The 15,714-nt window shown below is 40.4% G+C and overlaps 1 pseudogene; it reads right to left on the bottom strand.

Annotated features, from left to right (window-relative positions):
* Window positions 1-12,336: 12,336 nt before the first annotated feature.
* On the bottom strand, window positions 12,337-12,678 carry LOC137227012 (cytochrome b-c1 complex subunit 7 pseudogene; annotated as a pseudogene).
* Between the last annotated feature and the right edge of the window lie 3,036 nt (window positions 12,679-15,714).

The raw sequence follows: 15,714 nt of genomic DNA, 5'->3' as shown, positions 1-15,714 counted from the left end.
CTGTGAATTTCACTACCCTAGGTACCTCATATGAGTGGAATCACACCGTATTTGTCCTCTTGTGTCTGGCTTATTTCACCTAACATAATGTTCTCAAGAGTTATCCATGTTGGAGCATGTGTCAGAATTTCCTTCCTTTTTAAGACTAAATAATATTCCATACCACATAATATACCACATCTTGTTTACCTATTCACGTGTCAATGGACACTTGATTTGCTTCCCCCTTTTGGCTATTGTGAATAATGCTGGTATAAACATGGGTGTACAAATATTATCTTTTCAAGACTTTGCTTTCAATTCTTTTGGCTAAATGTCGACCTTTGAGCTTAAGTATTATGTAAATTATTTTCAAAGATAATCTTGATTATATGTGATTTTATGGTTTGTGTTTTTTTTTTTGCCTTAGGCACTGATTTCAGACCCTCCCCATTTCCTTCTCTCTGGTAGCTCCACGAGCAAGCTGCTTATAAACCTTTGTTCTAGGACTAGGAGAAAAATGGGAAAGACTAAAATCAAAAAAGGAAAAGACTGAAATCTAAGAGTATTAAATGGTCCATCATCTTGTCCAAATACTTTTCTTTGAAAAAGCCCATACTTTTCTTTGAAAAAGCCCATACTTTCAACCCAATGGGTTGAAAATCTCATCATGTTTCAAAGAGGATTTTTGCACCTTCTATTATATGACACCCCTCACCATGAACAAAATTCTTCAAAAGGTATTTAAGAAAATTATTCCTCAGGGTCATCGCTGAGTTGTGACACTAACAGACAATACTTTTTGTTTGTGTGTTCTGTTTGGTTAGTGTTGCAAGCACACTCATTCCTGTTTTATTTTTTTAACTCTGCTCATTTCATGGCTCCAACTGGGAGCCAAGGATCACTGGCCCCTTACCCGATTAACTGCTATGATGCTGGTCATCCTCCAGGCTGGGGCTCTAAGGGCATTTGATTCAAGGAGAAGAGGAGACTCAACATTTATTAGGCATCTATTATGTGTGCCAGATACTCCAGTAGATATGCTCATACATGATCACACTTAATGCTCACTACTTCTGAGAAGGTGTCATTACTCCCTGTCTGAAAATGGGGAAAGAGGCTAGGAGAGGGTGAGTACCTTGCCCAAGAGCCCATGGGATTTGAATACATGTCAATATGGCTCTGCAACCCCTGGCAGTCTTCCTGGTGCTTGGTCTTTAGACCCCTGCTCCTCTCTGAAGCAGAGAGAGCATTTACCCTCAGTTCCCAGCTCATCAGCAAGTGGTAAGAAACTCTACCCAAGCACCAGAGCTACTAGCCTATAGAGTGACACAACCTCATTTTCTCTTTCTGTCAAATTTATCACCTGTCCTACTAATTCTTCAGATTCCTTGACTCATGTCCCCTACCGTTTTTTCTCCAGGTACTCTAACTTTGTCCCTCACCAGCCTTAGACCCACAGAGCCTTGGAATAATGAAGCCCTGCTTCCCTTTTGGAATCCCTTTCTGGTGCTTTCCCTCTAAACACAAATGTTCTCTATACTCAGCGTGGACTGCAATCATTCAACCCCTCACAACTCTTTCCTGCCCCAGCCAACTTCCCAATTTCCAGCTGATTTAAAACTTACACTGAGGCGTTATAGTCAACAGCTTAAAGGTTGTCCTCCTTCAGGTTCTACAACCTCCTCTCTGTTCCCTTCTGACCACGTTCAGTAAACCCACAAAGACCAGTCTCATCATCCCCATAATCTGCTTTCCTTGTCCCTGCAGAGAGTTGCTGGAGCAATGCAGAGAACCAGACAGTCCTTGACCATCTCAGGGTTGTTCTCTTCCCAGCAGCCTGGCCTTCATTTTGCCCATTGAACATGAGTCTCCTAACACACTTTCCACCTTTTATTCCTAAAATCCTAATTTCTTCCCCCTGATCATTTCATCCTTGAACATTTTTCTTGCCAGTTTCTAATCAATTGTTCAGAATTATACAAAGGTGTTTTTAAGTATATATTAAAAAAGACACATAAATATACTAACCTAACATAGCTGCTTTCATATGTTTCATTGTCCACATGAACATACTTAGGTTTTTCTTCTTATTTAAAAAAAATAAAGAGTACATCCTTATATATTTGCATTTTTGCTTCCTACATTGCCAAGAGATTCTATGGGAAACTAAAATAATATAAAATTGGAAAAATAAAACCGATTGAAAAGAAAAAAGTAAAATAATTCATATATACAAAAAATAAAACTGACTTAAGACCAAAAAATAATTATAAAATGATTTATACATACAAAACAATACTATAACCAACATCTATGAACTTACCACCCAACTCTAGAACTGTTGGAATCTCTGTGCTTCCCTAATCGTATTGCCCTCTTCTCCCCAACAGCCTGAATTTTGGTTTATCATTGCATATGTATATATTCCTAAACATTTTACTGTTTAGAGTTACACTTTTAAAATTTTATATTAGTTGTATCATAAGGTATATATTCTTCTGCAACTTGTTTTTCTCTTTGCTCAAAATTATGTTTATCTATCGACAGATGAATGGATAAAGAAGATGTGAGGTATATATATACATACACACACACACACACACACACACACACACACACACTGGAATATTACTCAGCCACAAAAAAGAATGAAAGAATGCCATTTGTAGCAACATAGATGGACCTAGAGATTATCATACTAAGTGAAGTAAGTCAAACAGAGAGAAACAAATATATATCATTTCTATGCAGAATCTAAAAAAAATGACACAAATGAACTTATTTACAAAACAGAAGTAGACTCACAGGCATAGAAAACAAACTTATGGTTATCGAAGAGGGTAGGGGTAAATTAGGAATTTGGGATTAGCAGATACAAACTACTATATGTAAAATATATAAACAACAAGGTCCTACTGTATAGCACAGGGAACTATATCCAGTATACTGTAATAGACTATAATGGAAAATAATCTGTATATGTATAACTGAATCACTTTGCTCTACACCAGAAACTAACACAACATTGTAAATCAACTATACTTCAATTTTTAAAATATGTTTATCCATGATATCATATGGCTCTAATTCATTAATTTTCACTGCTTTGTAGTACTTCTTTTAATACATTATAATTTCTTTATTCACTGTCCTTTCAATGGTTATTTAAGTTGTTGTTTTTAAGTTGTTATTTAAGTTGTTATTTAAGTTTTCATGCTCTTACTATTACAAGCTATAATATCAGGAATATTTTTGTACACATCTCCTGATAAACATAGGCAAGAATTTTTCTAGGCTAGTGGTTTTCAAAGTGTGGTCCCAGGACCAGTAGCATCAGCATCACTTGGGAACTTGCTAGCAATGTAAATTCTCAGGTCCCACCCCAGACCTACTGAATCAGAAACTCTGGGGATAGGGCTTAAGAATCTGTGCTTTAATAAGCCCTCCAGATGATTATGATGCATGCTAAAGTTTGAGAATCACTGCTCTAGGATTACCAAGAAGTAGAATTGCTAGGTTATAAGGTATGCAAATCTTCCCCTCTACGGGGTGTACCAATATTCTTCAAAAGTGGTTGTACCAATTTACACTCTGAACAACATTGTATGAGGGTTCCATCTGTTCTACATCTTCCCCAACACTTGAATTCATCAGGATTTTTTATTTTTGCTAACTCAGCATTTATAAAATGGCACCATGCTGTGCTTTATACAATTATGAATAGAGCTGCCTATTTACCTACAGGCCTTTGTGTGAACATGCTTCATTTTTCTAGAGTAAAATACCTAGGAGTGGAATTGCTGGGTAGGTTTAACTTCATAAGAAACTGTCAAACCTTTTTACATAGGAATAGAATATTTAGCCCGGCACATAGCTACTCAGGATAAACACATTTCTCAGATTTCCTTGCAGCTAGGGGTGGTCTTGGCACTGTGTTCTGGTCAATGGGATATAAGTGAAATTGTCATCTGGGTACTATGTCCTATATGCCACTCTCTCCTTCCAGATGGGATTTGACAGTGACCTTCTAGAGACAACATTATTATTGTCTGGCCCCAGAAAGCGGCTTTATGGGTAGAAATTTCAGCTTGGAGAAGAATCAAGAGTAGTATCATAATAGGTGATATTTTAGGATGACTTGTACATAGGGCTGGTCCTGGAATATGTCTGATTGGTATTGTAACCCACATGTTAGCTGGGGCCTCTTTTCCTTAGGATCTAGAAGGGATTGTTTTGAACTCCCTATTCCACAAATAGTGAGGTCCAAAGACCTCCTCAAGATATCTGCCAATTCTGCCAATTTTTACATTAGCTCTGGTTTCAGGTTCCCAGTTCTGTTTGCTTAGCTCTGTTAATGGACTGTCTTGCTGTACTGCTGATGTCATCCTTATTTCTGGTGTTGCTCTAGAAGTAGAACCGTCTCTCTACCCCATCAGTTAACTGTGGTTGAAGAGGAACATGCATTGACCCTTCAGAAAATATTGTGACCTGAATAGTTTAAATCTGAAGGGGCTGTAAATATAGTGGCACTGTAACTATCATGTCTAGTGTAGTAGGAAGCTTGACTTGGCTCATGAAGCCATTGTGGAGGGTAGTTTTGGTAGAATCATCCTTAGTACCTAGCACAGTGCCTGGTTCACCAGAAACCCTTAGAAATGCTTACTTAATGAATTCAAGTTAGATATTCATTGATGGAGGTGGGAGATGGAAACCACATCAAATTCCCAAGAGATAGACTATGTCATGATTTTTGAAGTTGGTATCTAGAGCCAAAGTGTCTAGTCTCATATTTTTCTGAACTTCAATCCAAAGAGAGAGAGAGAGAGAGAGAGAGAGAGAGAGAAAATCAACACAACCCCAAGGAAGGTTTGTTTTTTCCCTTCCCTTTAGAAAGCAGCTGTCAGTTTAACTTATCCCAAAATACTGTCAGTGATGAGCATGACTGAAAATGTGTTTTATCTGTAATTAGAGAGATTACATTAAACACTATTATTTGCAGACACACATTGAATTAACCCTAATCGAGGCTAGCAAATAGTAGAGCCTGCCTATTTTTCACCTCAAAATTTTTAGAAAATTGTGACAGTTGACACACAAGGGACAATGCTGACAAGATTTCTTTCCATCAAATACCAGACAGTAATTACAATTGCCTTTAAAAATGTTTTAAGCAGTTTCGTTAGTAAATCAGAAGTTGCCACAAATCATGCTGATAGTTTCTAAACATGGAGGTTGTTGACTGTGCATTCCAATATGAGTTTAATGAATTGATTTTCTAAGGAATTTAACTTTTCATGTTTTCAGGTGTAATTAATTCACTCTGATTAATGTGATTAGCATAGATATCAGTGGATTACACATGATGCCCTCTATTTATTCACTTATTTTTAATCTGCCACACTGTCCATTGGGAAATTATATATGTGTCTTTTGGGGGAAACATCTTGCTCACGGCTCTGATCACATTGGATTTCTGCAAAGCAGAATCCTGGTAGGAATTCATTGATTATTTACAGGCTATGCAGCAATGTACTTTTGTTTGAGGGACCTATTAAAATTTACACAGTTCCGGGCTTTAAAGAGCTTATAATCCAGAGGGGAAGATGAGACAAACATTCCGATGCAAGTCACTCACAAGGAAGAATGACTGTCCTCAAATTCTTCTTTTTCTGAGCACCTCTCCCCTCCTCCCCTTAAATAATGCTATTACTCAATGGCCCTCCTCTTCTCCAGTGCTTTCCACCATCCTGGGTACTCTTATTTGTGGCTTCAACTACCACTCCCAAATCTATATCTCTAACTCAGTCCTTGCAGATGCCTCCAGGTAGCTTCACCTGTATATCCCACAGGTACTCCAAATTTAACATACCAAACCCCAATCTCCATCCAAACATGCCCCTCTTGTCTTCCCAATCTCTGTAAATGCCTCCTCCATCCATCCAATCAGCCAAGCTATACTATTATTGTGAGTCTCAGGACAAGAAGAAATTCATTTATTCCCCATCGTTCTCAAAATTTAACATTCATTTTAACGTTCATTAGAATCATCTGGAAAGCTAATTTAAAGCACAGCTTCCTGAGACTCGTGCCCAGAAATTCTAATTCACCGGTCTGGAATGGGATCCATGAATTTGCATTTCTAACAAGCTCACATGTGACACCAACGCTGTTGGACCAGGGGCCACAGTTTGAGAACCATTGCCCTAGATAATGAATATAACATAGACACATTTCCATGAGCCTTCAAATCCCTACTCGGTGAGCAATCATTGTCAGAGAATGAAGGCCCAGGAAGTAAATCTCCTCTGGAGAAAGCCTCTCTGCATCAATCAGAGGCAGTATGAATTAATGAAAAGGCATGTGATTTAATTATCCCTTCATCCATTAACTATGTATGAGTGTCTACTCTCTGCGAGGCACAGTGCAAGGCACTGAGCTATTCTCTGAGATACAGTGCTGAGTAAAACCATGACACAATCCATGTTTTAACAGGTGAACTCAGGCACTCCATTGAGACTTAGATAATCTGTAAAATGGGGACTGTACAGACTTTATGAGAGATACCAAATAGAGGACTAAAGTAAATGTCTAATTCAGCACCTGGCACACTGATTCTCAAAAAGGATGCTGAATAATTGGTAATTAGTTCTTATTTTTTATGTGAGAATTAGCCACTCTAAAGTGCTATGCAAATGCTAGTTGTAATTATTTTTAGCATTATTTCATAGACTCCTCAATGAGTTTACCCAGGTAGTTTTTGTTTTAAAAAGAGTATTGGTTTATTTACTCATGTGCATATACATATAAATAAGTTCTGGAAAGATATATAACAAATTGTTAACAGTATTTATTTCTCTGTGGAATAATTATGATTAATCTCCAAAGATTAATCTATATTTTCTAGATTTTTTTACTTCTTTCTCTTTTTCTTACTTTTTAAAACTTGAAGTAGAGTTGACTTACAATATTATATTAGTTTAGGTGTACAACATAGTGATTCAGTATTTTTATAGATTATACTCCATATAAAGTTATTATAAAATATTGGCTGTATTCCCTGTGCTGTACATTACATCCCGGTGTCTTATTTATTTATTTCTAAATTTATTTATTTATTTATGGCTGTGTTGGCTCTTCATTGCTGTGCACGGGCTTTCTCTAGTTGCGGTAAGTGGGGGCTGCTCTTCCTTGCATCGTGCAGGCTTCTCATTTCTGTGGCTTGTCTTTGTTGCGGAGCATGGGCTCTAGGCACGCAGGCTCAGTAGTTGTACCTCACGGGCTCTAGAGCGCAAGCTCAGTAGCTGTGGTGCGTGGGCTTAGTTGCTCTGCGGCATGTGGGATCTTCCCGGACCAGGGTTCAAACCTGTGTCCCCTGCATTGGCAGGTGGATTCTTTTTTTTTTTTTTTTGCGGTACGCGGGCCTCTCACTGTTGTGGCCTCTCCCGTTGCGGAGCACAGGCTCCGGACGCGCAGGCTCAGCGGCCATGGCTCACGGGCCCAGCCGCTCCACGGCATGTGGGATCTTCCCGGACCGGGGCACGAACCCGCGTCCCCTGCATCGGCAGGCGGACTCTCAACCACTGCGCCACCAGGGAAGCCCCTATTTTTTAACCTAGAAGTTTATACCACTTATTCCCCTTTCTCTATCTTGCCCCTTCCCCCACACCTCTCCCCACTGGTAACCACTAGTTTGTTATCTATAACTATGAGTCTGTTTCTGTATTGTTATATTCGTTCATTTGTTTTAATTTTTAGACTCCACATATGAGTGAAAACATACAGTATTTGTCTGATTTATTTCACTAAGCATAATAACCTCAGGACCATCCATGTTCCTGCAAATGGCAAAATTTCATACTTTTTAAAGGATATACCATAATATATATATTAATATATATTCCATTATAGCTTCTTTATCCACTCATTTATTGGTGAAAACTTGGCTATTGTAAGTAATGCTGCAATGAACATTGGGGTGTATATATCTTTTTGAATTTGTGTTTTAGTTTTCTTCAGATATATACCCAGTAGAGGAATTGCTGGGTCGTATGGTAGTTCTATTTTTCATTTATTGAGGATTCTCTATACTGTTTTCCATAGTGGCTATACCAATTTTCATTCTCACAAACAGTATACTAGGGTTTCCTTTCTCCACATTCTCACTGACACTTGTTATTTGTTGTCTTTTTGAGAATAGCAATTCTGACAGGTGTGGGGTGGTAGCTCATTGTGATTTTGATTTGCATTTCCCTGATGATTAGTGATGTTGAGCATCTCTTCATGTACCTGTTGGCCATCTGTACATCTTCTTTGGAAAAATGCCTGTTCAGGTCCTCTGCCCATTTTTTTAATCAGCTTGTTTGTTTTTGTGATATTGAGTTGTATGAGCTTGTTATTAATCCCTTATCAGACGTATCATTTGCAAATATCTTCTCCTGTTCAGTATGTTGTATTTTCATTTTGTCAATGGTTTCCTTTGCTGTGCAACAGCCTTTAAGTTTAATTAAGTCCCATTTATTTATTTTTGCGTTTGTTTCCATTGTCTGAGGAGACAGATCCAAAAAGATATTGCTAAGACTGACGTCAAAGAGTGCACTGTCTGTGTTTTCTTCTAAGAGTTTTATGGTTTCCAGGCTTACATTTGGGTCTTTAGTTCATTTTGAGTTTATTTTTGTAGATGGTATGAGAAAATGTTCTAATTTCATTCTTTTCCATGTAGCTGTACAGTTTTCCCAATACCACTTATTGAAGAGACAGTTTTTACCCCACTGCATATTCTTGTCTTCTATGTAATAGATTAATTGACCATAGGTACATGGGTTAATTTCTGGGCTCTCTCTTCTGTTCCAAGGATCTATGTGTCTGTTTTTGTGCCAGCACTATGATGTTTTGAATGTTAATGTTGGTATGCTTGATGTTGTCCCAGAGGGACTCATTTTTTTAAATTTGTTTTTCTTTTTGCTGTTACGACTGGGTGATTTCCACTATTCTATCCTCGAGATCACTTATGCATTCTTCTGTATCACCTAATCTGCTATTAATTCCTTCTAGCTTATTTTTCATTTCAGTTATTGTATTCAGCCTCTGACCGGTTCTTTTTTATATTTTCTAGTACTTTGTTGAATTTCTCACTCTGTTCATCTATTCTTTTCCCAAGTCTAGTTAGCATTCTTATTACTATTGCTTTGAACTCTTTATCAGGTAAATTATTTGTCTCTGTTTCATTAGGGTTTTTTTCAAGGACCTTATCTTGGTCTTTTATTTGAAACATCTGCCTCTGTTTTCTCATTTTTGTTTACCTTTCTCTGTTTGTCTCTATGAAATTAGGTGAAACAGTTACCTATCCTGGTCTTGAAGGCATGTCCTTGTGTGGGAGGGTCCCTATGCAGTCTGCGTGTCTCCAGCGGCTTTAGTGGGAGAGCTGGATCTGAAGTGAGCATGGGCCATGTCTTCCCCCCTGCACTGGCAGCCACCACCTTGATGGGAGGTAGGGCTGCAATCAGCGGGGCTGGGTGCAGAGAGCCAGGTGCCAGCACCAGTTTCTCCTAGGCTCAAAGGCAGTCCCCGCCCTATCGTGGGTGGGGCCAAGGCCAGAGGGGCTGTAGCAGGAGCCCTGAGGAAGTTGGGTTTCTCCCCAGTGGGATGGAGTCTCCACCTTGGTTGGGAGCATGGTCAGAGCCTGAGGGCTTGGGGCTGCACTTCTGAGCTGGTTCCACTTTTCCCCCAGTGTGTGGAGCTTGGTTAGAGGCTGGGCTGGGGTCAGAGGTGTTGGAACCGAAGGGGTTGGAGACACGCTGTTCATCTGGTTCTGCTCCCTCCCCAGTGTGAGCTCCTGATGGCAGTGGCGGGCTCCTGCCTGGCTAGAGGCAGGGCCACACCAAGCTGGTTCATCTCCCTCCAAGTGTGAGCACACTCACTGGCAGTGGTGGCCTCGGCCTTAGCGGAGAGCAGCGGCGGAACAGGAGCCTGGTATGGGGTGGGGGGCAGGCCCTCAGAGCACCAGGCAGTTTTCAGACAGCTGCCTCCACGCTGGGACTGGGAGCAAGCAAGTTTGTGCACGTGACCTTTCAAGAGCAGAGTCTCTGTTTCTTACAGCCCTCTGGTAAGCCCCACTTCTTTTCAAACCAGCTCTTGTTCCTAGTGTTGAACCCCAGGGCTGGGGTGCCTAATATGGGGCTCGAACCCCTCACTCCTTAGGGAGGATCCCCAAACCTGTGATATCCCTGTGCTGTTCTGGGTCACCCGCGAGGGGTGCAGGTCCTCATTGGATCACTTCTCCTTCCCTCCTACCAGACTCTGTGCGGTCCTTTCGTTACAGCCTAGGTCGTAGGAGAGTCATTCTGCCAGTTTTCATGTCATTCTCAGTGAGAGTTGCTCAATATGTAGTTGTGGTTTTGATGGGTTCGTTGTGGGGAGGTGAGCTCAGGGTCCTCCTATTCCACCATCTTGATCCTGCCTCTTGCATTTTCTAGATTTTATTAAACAACCGTATATGATTGGTGTAATAAGCATTTAGCAAAGGGAGAAAGAGAGAATGAGTCCACAGGTCCTGCAAGGAACAGGTAAACACGTGGAAGCCCTCAGGCAATGTTTCCAAATGTGGCTGCATATTAGTATCAGCTGGGGAGTTTTTAAACATCTAATGGCCTGGCTGCCCCCAAGACCAATTCAATATAAGTCTCTGGGGCTAGAACCCAGGCTTCAGTAGTGTTTAAAGCTCCCCAGCTGTTTTCAATGTGTGGCCAAAGGGGAGAACCCCTGCCTCAGGAGAACTCCTGCATTTTCTTGTTCTTGGTAGGTCCTGGTAGTCCTGGCTTATGGGGGGCTTCCTGGGTCCCTACAACCAAGCTCATCCCCAGGAGAGACATCAGTGTTCCTTGGCTCCCAGTATGAACATAGTTTTGTTCAGATTTCAGAATAAATGGATGAAGGATGAAATGAAATGGATCAGGGCTAGAAATGACTTTGGCCACTGGATGAATATAGGGAGAAATAGTTGAAAGAAGATGTGGGTTAGAATATCTGGGTTCTTTGTGAGGTCTGTCATCCAACAGCTATGTGATCTTAGGTTACTTTTCACTGAACCTCAGGTTCCTCATGGCTTTGCCTTTCTGTGATCTGTTAGGATTAAATGAACTAAAACACATGAAAAGAGTTTTGTGAAATGTAAGGTACTATATAAATATTATTATTTTTATTATTTTGTAACTAATAATGTGAAGAATGTGCTCAGAGAAAGATGGTATCTGAGGAAGACACGAGAAAGGTTGAATTACCCTCCCATAGGAGACCCAGGCCTCTGGATGGACAGGGAGAACTAAGTTCAAAGTGAATTAAATAAGGGGCAAATCCATGGACTGAAATGAAAAGCAACTTGACATGCTAAACACGAAACACTTCTTTCTCAGAAATCCAGAGAAGAGACTCTGAGAAAGATCTTCCCTTTGCTTTTATGATGGCTTCCAGGAATTTATCCCAAAGTGGTGATGTCTCAGAATAAATAGGTTTTCTTCTCATAATTAAGCCAGAGGTTCTGGAAAAGGGCTGAGCACAAGGCTGAATTCACTACTGAGATTGCTTGCAGTTTAGCTTAGGTCCCAATGAGGCGGTCCCTATGTGTCACCAAAAAAAGAATCCTTGCATATAGCTTTTTAAATTGGTGGTGGTTTTCCAGAATCCTTGCATCTGGACGACAGCCTACTTATGCCTCTAGACTGACTTTATTTTCCTCTGAAATTAATTTATTCTTTGAAAATAATAGGCCCTGGAAGGAATTTTACTGCAGCACTCTTTGTGGGAGGAGCTCAGCATTAGAAAGGGCCATCTGAGATATCATTTGACGTGGGTCATGACGAAGAGAGCTGAGAGCCCCTTAAGCACAGGGACCATGACTTTTTCATCTTGGTATCCCCTACATGTGCAGGACCCAGAAAAAGTACACAGTGAATCAATGCCCTGGAAGCATATCCTGTAGGCACAGTCCCTAGTCCATGGTAGGAAATTAATGAATATTTGTGGAAAGAATAGCATTGTCACCAGGTCTAACACACTGACAATGTCCGCTATCGTGCAAGCATGTTTTCCTTTTGTTCATCTCAGCCCACTATCAGCTGCAACTTCTCCCATAAAATGGAGATCTATTGCCCCACATTCTCAGGGTTAAGATGCATCTGTACTGAAAATAAACCATAGTGTTTGTATGGCACATTATAGTTGTGTTACTTTTTTATAATTATTATAGACATTTATTTAAAATAATACATTTACAGCCCAGATAGGTCCACATTGTATATTCCAGGTTTAACCAACTTCATAAAAATACTTTGAGAACGGCTGCATCCACAGATTTTTAAACTACATGATTATTTCTTTGCCCATTCTTCTCTCTCTTTTCTTTCCCGAATAACCTCTTTCAGATATGGTTCAAGATAGAATTTATCCTCCTCATATTTTGTCCACTGCTCTTCAGGCAAGATCTGCTGCCTCACGGTCAGGTCCAGTGCTCTCAACGCAGAACACCCTGTTGTTATAAAGGTTCTCAGGAAGCCTTCTTATGGATTCTTTTACATCGTCATTCTCATATGTTGTATCATCTCACATTAAGCCCAGTTTATTGAACCCGGCAGCATTGTAATACCATTTTCAAATACCCTCCAGCCATTTGCCTGACGCTGCAACAGCAGGCTTGCTCGCCATTTTGACCTGAGACCTAGCTGTATTATTGAACTGGAGCTTGGCAACCTGAGGAAGAATGACTGTTGCAATAATCATTGCAGGCAAAAGATAAAGGAAACCTAAGCAAAGACAGTGACAGGTTTCTGACTTGGGCACCTGAGTGGATGACAGTGCTATTCACTGAGATATGAAGGAGGTATAGTTTTGAGGGGAAATAGGACACATTTAGTTATAGACCCACTGAGTTGTAGGTGCCTATCATCCAGGTGGCGGCGCTGGGTAGACCACTGAATATGCAGGTATGAAACTTGGGAGACACCTGGATAGATATATTCTTGAGCATTATCAGCATATAATAGTTATAGAAATCCAGGGGAAAAAATGAGTATAGAGAGAAGAACAGTGAGAGCAATTTTAAGGGGAAGGATGTGATAGGCCAGTAGCAGAGGATTGAGGAGAAAGGTGAAAATGGACACAACATGAAAGAAGAGAAAGTAGTGTGGAAGGGGCCATGAGGTTAAGGGAGAGATTTTTAAAGATTGGAAAGACATGTTTAAATGCTAATGGGAAAAGACAAGATGGACCTGCAAGGCACCTCTGTATCTGTTCATCACCACATTTGACCACAATAACCCTCAGAAAGTGTTGACTTCAGCCTTTCAGACCTTTAGCACAAGTTCCTCTCTTAGCCACCTCTAACTCCTACAAAAAATGGAATTCTAGGAAATAAAGTTCTCAGTTCATCCAGGTTGACATATCACAATCCAGCATAGTTCATCCCTTGTCAACTTGGTGTCTACACACACTCTTTAACTATATTTAATTTCCAAATAAAACCATCAACGAGACCATGCTTTCGTATAACATGATTAAACTACTCTTCACATGACTGAAAACATGTTAACCCTCTCCTAACCAAAAGATACACAAAGTCCACTTCATCTATCCTGAAGAGCAAAGTTTTGCCATCCATCAGGCACTAAACTGAACCTTCAAAAGGCTATTACATAATTCAATCAAGTGAGCTGTTTCTAGGTGATGGGAAGACTAGTATTGCCCTCGTTTTCTGTAAAGTGAGTTCCCTGGTCAGCAATAATGCTCTGTGGGATACGATGACGGTGCATAGGGCTTTCTGTAAGTCCATACATAGATGGGTGTTTAGGGAAGAATCACTGAGGAGGGGAAAGCAAATCCATATGCAAAGTAAGTATCTATTCTAGTAAGAACAATACACTTTCCCTTCTATTATGGAAATGGCTCTGTATACTCAGCCTGATGCCAGGTGAACTGAGAAACAATGTCATATATTTGACTGGTGTTGGTCTTTGCTTTTGGCAGTTAGGGACTCAGTAGTGGAGGTAACCAGCCTGGCTCTTTAATCAGCAACATGGACAACCTCTATCCCTGTAGCCATGGCCACTTTATTTATGAATGCCTTGGTCAAGGACAGGAGTGACTGGGGAAAGAGGCTGACTGACATCCACAAAACAGGTCATCTTGTCTACCTGATTAAGATCTTGCTCTTTGGTTAGCATTCACCTGGGACACAAATATCATATTCTGTGCTCTTTCAAAGAGGTCTATCCTCATACCTTTTCTCCAGAACTCACTGCCTCCAATTCTCCAGTCATCTTCCTTCCAATCCAAACTCTTAGTGATTTGCTCATGAATTAATGTAGAGCAATACTTTTGTTCATCTTCCTTCCAGGCGAGTTAACCAACCAGGTGTACTGCTTGGAGTTTTGACCACCAAAGAGATTTCTCTTCAACACTGTCCTTCACAGTCACACTGAGTGGAGCTATAGTGCTGCAGGCATCCAATTTCAACTTCTGCCAGTATTTTTGGTGTTGATTTGGAATGAGAGACTGAAGAGGGGTGTGAGCTTAGAGAATAATTCTGGAGGGAGGGGAAAGAATTTTGAAGAGAAAAGAGAGCTGCTGTCCACAATGGAAAACTAGGGAAAGAACAGAGATATTTAACAGATTTTATTAATGTTTAAAATATAATTTTTCAATATAGAACCTCTTCCCCTAGTCCCACGGGATTTTCGGTAAAATATTCATTTCTCATCCATGCATGAAAGAGGTGGACCTACAGTGGGAATACATCAAAATGCTGAGTGCAGTCTCAATAGTAGGCCTGGAGCAACAGCTATAGCTGCTCCCAGGAAGCCTGCTACACCCCTGTTATATTGGCGGAAACCAATGCAAAGCACTATTATTAAATTGCTGTGAGCAGTTTCTGCCCTGCAAGAATACACTTTGAGGCAGATTGTCCTTTGTCTCAGGAGGCTAAAGTCCTGAACTGGCCCTTTAGTTACCCAAAGTTTCTACCTGTTTTTCTTGGGAAGATCTGTTGTGTAACCTGAATGCAGATATTTTAGCCTAAAAAGCTAAATGACTGTGGTATAATATAAATTGTCCTGGCTAGGTTTTAGCAGCCAAAATTATGCATCTACAGATTTTGTTGCTTCTTTTTGGAGAAATGTTTATTTTCTTTGTAGACAATTAAACTGGATGTTCTTCACCTAGAAGTGGTTGCTTACTCCTGTAGAGATGCATGTGCCCTTACGTGCAGAAATAGGAAGCTGTGAGGAAGAGAAAGGCAGGAGGGACATGTAAGTAAGGTCTTCACCTCACCCTGGAATAGTCCTTAAAAGCTGGGCTTGGTTTGATGCATGCCAGCTGTTTAATGTCTTGTACATGGGACATGTGGTTAAGAGCATGGGCTCTGGGGTTAGATCACCTTCATCTGAATCCCCCCTCTACCATTTACAGGCCGTCTTGCCTTGAGCAAATTACCTAACTTCTCTGTTCTTCATTTTCCTTATTTTAAAATTGGAGGGATAATAGTTGTTACTCTATAAGGTTGTTGAGAGGACTGAAATGAGTATGTACAGAGTTTAGCACAATGCCGGGCATATAGTAATATCTCAATAAATTTTAAAACAATCAAGAAAATACTGATACTGGGCTATCAATGCTATGATTGTTTTGTAGGAACCAGCAGGTGAGGCCACACTCCTTTGGGTAGGCTGGAGTCTCTTCTGTAAAGGT

Source organism: Pseudorca crassidens, chromosome 7, assembly GCF_039906515.1.
Source record: "Pseudorca crassidens isolate mPseCra1 chromosome 7, mPseCra1.hap1, whole genome shotgun sequence".
Classification (NCBI taxonomy): Eukaryota; Metazoa; Chordata; class Mammalia; order Artiodactyla; family Delphinidae; genus Pseudorca; species Pseudorca crassidens.
Note: the sequence above shows the minus strand (reverse complement) of the source record. Positions and strands in the feature narration are given on the sequence as shown.